Here is a 7,186-nt window from a genome sequence, read left to right as displayed (position 1 = left end):
AAGTCATGCTTATGTCAATCCAAAATATTTCTTACCTTTCTTTTTACATCTGTGCCACTCATCTTCTTTACCCCTTACTTCCTCCTCTTTTTTTAAATTAAAATGTTTATTTATCACTATGTATATATTCAAGTATTTCTTGAGGACCTCCTAAATTCTAGTAAGAGTATTAGGTACTATGGATAGGAATATGAATAAAACAACACTTCCGGCTCTTAAAGATCTTGAAGCCTAGAAGACAGTTTTTTTTAACCGAGAAAATTCCAAATACAGAAAAGTACAAAAAAAAAAACCATATTAGTCTCACTCAATATCCACAACCTCAAATGCAACAAATTTTACATTTTATTTTGTTTCCAGTCTTTTTATCTTATAAGAAATAAAACATTGTAAAATTAACAATCCCTCCCCAAATGGAACCTTCTGTCATGAATTGGTGTGAATCATCTCAATAGTTCATTTGTAATATTTTTCTTACATACATGTACCCATAATAAACAGAAATAGTTTATGCATGTTTTTGTTCACAAAGATGGCACTGCTCTGCACATAGTCTTCAACATTTACCTCACCATTTTCTGAGCTATATCCATTCAAGTTTATTTATTTTAGCAGTTTTATGGCAATTTATTGACTACACCATAGCATTCTATCCATTTCCCTACTAATGGACATTTAGGTTGTTTCCATCTTTTGCCATTCCAAAAAAATTCTGCAGTGAACGTCTGTGAACCATTTCCTCATGCATGTGTGTAAGAGTTCCTCTAGGGTAACTATCCAGGAGTAGAATTGCTGGATTATAGGATATGTACATTTTCAGTTTTAATAGCTACTGCTCAATTACTCCCCAAAGTGCTTGTTCCAAATTATTTAATGAACAGTACATGGTGCACCTTCTATATGGCAAACATAGATTTAGGCACTGGGGATGCAGCAATGAAAAAGACAGAAACTTCTGACCTTGTAGAGTTTAGAGTTTAGCGGGCAAAAACGGTCAATGACTATAATAAGTAAATTATAGAGTGTTTTAGAAGGTGATAAATACTATCAGAAAATATCAAGCAGAGAAAGGGGAATGAGGAGAAGTTGCCATTTTAAATATGGTGGTGGTAGGCCTCACTGAGAAGTTAACGTTTTAGCAAAAACATGAAGGAGATCTGGTTTATGTGTTCCAGGCAGAGGGAACAGCCAGTGCGGATCAGGAGCCTGCCTAGTGTATTCGAGTAACCCAAGGAGGCCAGTGTGTCTGCAGAGGTGTGAGCCACAGGCAAGAGTGGTAGGAAATGAGCCTAGTAACAGGGTCCAGGTTAAGCTGGATCTTGTAGGCCATTGTGAGGACTTTGAACTTTGGCTTTTACACAGAGTGAAGTGGGAGCCTTTGGAGGGTTTTGAACAGACGATTGGCATGATTTGACTTATGTTTTACAAGTGTATCCCTCTGATTGCAGTGTCGAAAATATATCCCAAAAGGGTGAAAGATGGAAGCAAAGGAGTCAAAGGATGACTCTTGGGTTTTTGCCTGAGTAACCGTAAAAATGGAGTGGCCATCAATTGAGGTGAAGAAGACAGCAGGATGAGCAGGTGAGTGGAGAGAATCAGGAGTTCAGTTTTGAACATGTGTTTGAGATGTCTGTTAAGTGCTTTGCAGACTATCCGTTGGAGGCGACTTGATTGGGTTTTGTTTCCATTTCTCTCACAGACTGATGCTTATGTGAAATACAGTACAAATAAATTGCTAGAAAATGCAATAAAGACATTTAGAATACAAACCAGTTTTGTTCATATGTAACATAAAACAGTTACTCTATTAAAAATGCTAGAAAGTCTTTAAGCACTTTCAATTTCTGTACTTCTTTTGTTGTAGACAGGTAGCAAATACTTCGTGGAGGGGTAAACTAGAAACAAATATTTCCTGGCTGGTTCTGATCTGAGGGGCACACTTTGGATAACTCTGTATTAGATATCTGAGTAGAAATGTCTAGCAGACAGTTGAGTATTCATACCTACCTTTAATTGTCACCAAATGGCGGAGGCAATGTCTATCATTCACTTTAAACAGAATTTCAGATAATTTTAATTCAACAACTGTTTATTGAGCATGTACCATGTTTGAGGCACTGTGCTGGCCTTTTTAATGGCAGTACTGTGGGGAAGGAACAGATTAAGATCTGTGGGTAGTCTGGATAGGCTAATAATCTGGCATCCCTTCATACTAATATTCTTTAAAATTTTATTTTACCATATATCTAGTGGAAATAGGGAAAAACTGATTTCTGCTAACAAACATGTATACTCTTTCTGTACATTTGAAATAATGTATTAAACACAATTTTCTAAACTAGTTATTTCTAAATAAATTGTTATTGGGAACATATTGAACTGTTCAAAATTTAAATATTAAAACTGGCTGAACTCAGGGGTGGCAACATTGCCTTTTGTTTTAAACCTTGTAAATTGTACCCTCATATGGAAAAAATATTCAACATAGATTTTATTTCAAATCTGAAACTGTCTACTTGGTTGAGGGAAACATCAATTTTATCTCTCTCCTGGTATGTACAAAGTCCCCTGTGGAAACCTGAACTAACTGACAACGTATTTCCAATTCACTACGGTGAAGTTTCATCTCTTTTGAAGAATGCCATTTACGGCAGCAGTGTGGTTGCTCTCACCCTTTATCTGACTTGGCTGTGAGGGAAGCATTATTATCCCAGATTTTGCAGATGTAAAACTGAGGTATAGAGAGTTTAACAGCTTGTCTGATGTTACTTATCCAGAAAGTGACAAATTTAGGCTCCAACATAATTTTCTAACTTTAAGGACAGTATTATTTAAAGTGTCCTAATGGTAATAATCATTATACATGTAGAACCGATATTTCACTGGCTCTTTTTTTTTTTTTAAATATGTGTCACTTAATTATTTTATTTATTTATTTTTGGCTGCATTGGGTCTTCGTTGCTCTGTGCGGGCTTTCTGCAGTTGAGGCGAGCCCTCGGAGGCTACTCTTCGTTGTGGTGTGCAGGCTTCTCATTGTGGTGGCTTCTCTTGTTGCGGAGCACGGGCTCTGAGCACACGGGCTTCAGTAGTTGTGGCGTGCAGGCTCAGTAGTTGTGGCTCGCGGGCTGTAGAGCGTAGGCTCAGTAGTTGTGGTGCACGGGCTTAGTTGCTCTGCAGCATGTGGGATCTTCCCAGACCAGGGCTCGAACCCTTGTCCCCTGCATTGGGGGGTGAATTCTTAACGACTGCGCCACCAGGGAAGTCCCCCCCATTTCTTATTGAAGTTTTAGTTCATTTTTTTTCTAGAATTGCCACAATTGGTCCTCTCCTCCAATAGCTAAAGCTTTGTTCCCAGGTCAGACTTTTTTGTCTATTTTCTCATTTCTGAAGCTGAGTACTCTTCTGGGATGCTCCTCAGTTCCTCATGTAGTAGGTTATGATAGTTTCCCCAAGCACTGTGCAAACATGTCATATTCCCAGCAACTAGGGGCTCAAACAGAGACACTTCCTTCTCTCCCACCCTCTCTCGCTCCCAGGCATACTGATGCAGACAAACAAAAGGCATGAAGACTCCTATTCAGGGTCCTCAAGCCCTAGTTTCTGAACTAACTCTTATAAAAAAAAATTCTTTAAAGGGGTGAGGGAGTCAAGCACTAAAGTAATAAGTAGTAAAAAGTCATCTCATATTTAATTTGTCAGATTACCCTTCTGTAAACCCAATCTAAAACTTATCAAGATGTCCTTAAATCATCAGAGAAGTATCTTCAGTAACAGCTTCTTGACTCATTACATTTTCACTCAACTAATAAAACTAAAACTAATTTTTAAATATCTTCAAATTTCAGGCAAATTTAACTCAGCATCCCCTAGAAGAGCATAGAAGTGTTCACTACCCACCATGGGGATGTTTTGTTTCCGACCACTCCCATGGAAGAACAGCTGTTGGGTCATTCATTTATAATTTGAATTTGTAAAATGAAGAAATTACTAAACATTTTCCATTTGATTTCTAACTTTCTTGGTATTGGGATTTATGACTCATTCCTCCAAATGGACATCACTTTGTTGTGTCTGTAAAGATGATTTGGTTTGTCATCCAAGTCACAAGGTCATAATATTACTTCCTTAAATCTGACTGCAATGGATTATGAATCTTTTTAAGAAAAGGAAATTCTTTGGAAGAATACAAAGAAATTTTTGTTAGAGAGCTTTTTCTAGATTTGCTATCAAGAACAGTCAATCAATTAAATGATTCAACATATATTAAATACCCATGTCAGATACTGTGCTAAACAATGGAGATAGAAAGGAATGAGACACCAGCCCTGCCCTAAAATCCAGTGTGGGGGACCTCCATATCAACAAGCCATTGCAACACAATGTAATACTTGCTCTAATGGAAAAACAGAGAAAAAAATGACTAATTCTGTTGGGTGTCTGGATGGCTTTCAGAGAGGATGATATTTGAGTTGGGTCTTGAAAAATAAATAGGAGCTCACCAAATAATGAAAATGAAAGAAGGCATTAGAGGTTGAGGTAGAGGTAGAAGTAGATGCACAGCTATTAAAGGGCAAGGCATCTTTAAGGAGCAGTCAAGGGCTCTGCATAACCAGAGCTCCGCCACCTCTCATCCTGGGACACACAAACTCCCGGGCCTGTGCAGCAGAATGCCAGGAGCTGTGGAAAGTCACAGGATGAGCATGTCACAGCTGCCTGGGGCTTCTTTGAGTTTATTCAATTTTATGTCAGTTTTAGTTAATAGTAATTTTAAACATTTTTTCCCAGTTTATTGAGATATAATTGAATAAGGATTTTAGACATATTAAAAAATGAAAACAAACATGAACACATTGTGGAGAATACAAAAACCTCATGAATTCTTTGTATGAAACAAATATATCTCAGTTGCAGAAGTCTATTTCAAGCTGTAACCCCTCTTACTATCAGCCTATTACGAACCCCCAGCCCCTATGGTTTCATGCCTCTCAGCTCTTAAGGGGTTCAGTTGAGAAACACTGCGCTAAAACGTGGGTTGAGTTGAGGCGAGAGGCAGGAAGTGAGGTTAGAAACATAACTCATTATCTTCCAGATATCTTTTAGGTATCCTTCAGAACCCTATTTGTACAGGGTTTCATATGCCAGATTGAAATATGTAAACAGGGTGATAACAGGATTGAATCTCTGTTTCAGAACACTCCATGGCACTGTAGCAAATAAATTAGAGAGGAAGAGGCAGAACAAGTCAAGAGACCATTATTACCACCTAAAATAAGTCAGAGGCAGTGAAGATCGCTAAGAAGAAATTGATTATTCGAGGGATAATTTAGAAAAGGAAAATGACAGGATTTAGTAACATGTTGACTGTGGGTGGTAGGAATCATGGATGACTCAGATTTCTTGCTTTGCAAAATAATGGACAGTGGATACTATTACCTAAGGTAGAAAACAAAGAAGTTTAAAAATGTTTCCCAAAGATACCTGAAAGACACGTGAAAGATAATAAGTTGATTTTTGCTTCTGCTAAATTGTGATACCTCTGGTATAGTAATTATTCATTCAATATCTTTATTCACTTATTCACTCAGTATCTTTATTTAGCAACTACTAAACACCATGAACTAAGATAGACATGTTTGGATATATCCAAGAAATTCAGTGGAATTTCAAGTCTGGAATTTAAGAGATGTACTAGGCTGAGAGTATAGAAATGGAAGTCACCGATATGTTTGGAAGATGGTTAAAGCTAAGGGGAATAGCTATGATGCCGCCAGGAGAGTGCAAAGAGTAAGAAACGAAGACTTCAGGGCTGAGGCCAGGGGAAAACTAACCTTTCAGTGTCCGAAAGTGGAAGAGCCTGGGAAAAGGTTTTCACAATGTCACAATGATAAATCCTCCTCCCAGTTTTATTTTTTTAATGATTTCTTTAGTAAAATTTATTTGCATTTTGCAAGCACAAATTCTTAAGATATTTGAAAGAATGTACATGATCTTCCTACACACCATGTAAAATCATCTTATTTAGGGTCATTAAATTTCAGATATGTTATGAATCTATAAGCCTATTGCCAAATATTTTCGTTTAAATTGGGTGTAAAAAATTAATTTAGACCAATTACAGCAGTCAATTGAATTACTTTATTAAATTCTGCCAGATTACAAATTAGGCAGTTTTAATTATTTTTTAAAGGAGGGGAGGGCGGGTAACTGTTCAGGGAGATGAGCTTGACTGTAAGAATCCCATAGGACCCATAATCATAGATAAAATTAATTTTTGTTTTGCTGAGGGATTTAATCTTCTTACCTGAGATTCATACTGCCAGTTTGTCTCAAACTCTGTACGAAAGTTATTTTAGCAAGAAAAAAATATAACACATTAAAAGTTCTAGGATATCACGACACCCAATCGAGCCGGATTTTCTCTCAGACGGGAATCTAGGGCAGGCTCCTGGGACGGCCCCAGGTAGTAGCTGGGGTAAACAGAGCAGCAGCCCTAAATCTTCATCTCACCCTTCACTCTCTGCTGCTGGAGACCACACCCTAGAAGGGTTCTCCTTTGATTACGGTTGCTCTCGGTGCGAGGCATGGACTAAGCCTGACGGCCCTGGAGTCAGGCCAGGCTGCAGCCCTCGATACAACTCCCTTGCTAGGGGGAAACTGTGGACTTATTTCCAGTTCGTGTCAGCATCATAGCAACCAATCACAAGCCTGCTCTGAAAGAGACTGTTAGGAAGCGGGCATTTTATTGGTGAGGCTGCTTTGTCAATCTCAGCAGAGGACTAACCTCTTTTCTCTTAGCAACGGATGCGTCACGGCAACAGTCAGCCGGGGGAACTGCAGTTTGTGTTCTTGGGACTTGTTTTTCTGTGAGAGGAGAATCAAAATCCCATCTCCAGCTCCCGAAGGAATTTTTCTCCAGGGTATTGCAAAGAGGCTTCTTTTCCCTTCAGTTTAGCAGTATCAGGTAAGGGGAGCTCTGAGTGGGAAAGGAGGCTTGGAAAACAAGTATTTCACTTACTCTTTCAAAGGCGTTTGCAGCACTCGCTGTGCCAGCGAGGTACTAGATGCAGTGAAGACTATAAAAATGTACAAAACTTTCTCTGTCTTCAAAGAACTTCCAGCCTAGCCAGGAGACAAAAATATCAACGAGAGAGCAGTTGACACTCTAAGAACTTTGAGGGCAGGTGCC

At 38.5% G+C, this 7,186-nt stretch overlaps 1 protein-coding gene across 1 annotated transcript in view; it reads left to right on the top strand.

Annotated features, from left to right (window-relative positions):
* The first annotated feature begins 1,550 nt into the window (after positions 1-1,550).
* DNAI3 (dynein axonemal intermediate chain 3) overlaps positions 1,551-7,186 on the top strand; it is a 95,772-nt gene continuing 90,136 nt past the window's right edge. Inside the window, exon 1 of the mRNA XM_061186388.1 lies at positions 1,551-1,581. The gene's annotated coding sequence lies outside the window, so the exon portion shown is untranslated. The remainder of the gene's footprint in view (positions 1,582-7,186) is intronic.

The sequence above is a fragment of the Eubalaena glacialis genome, chromosome 3, assembly GCF_028564815.1.
Source record: "Eubalaena glacialis isolate mEubGla1 chromosome 3, mEubGla1.1.hap2.+ XY, whole genome shotgun sequence".
NCBI lineage: Eukaryota > Metazoa > Chordata > Mammalia > Artiodactyla > Balaenidae > Eubalaena > Eubalaena glacialis.
The sequence above is the reverse complement of the archived record's forward strand: the minus strand, read 5'-3'. Positions and strand labels throughout refer to the sequence as shown.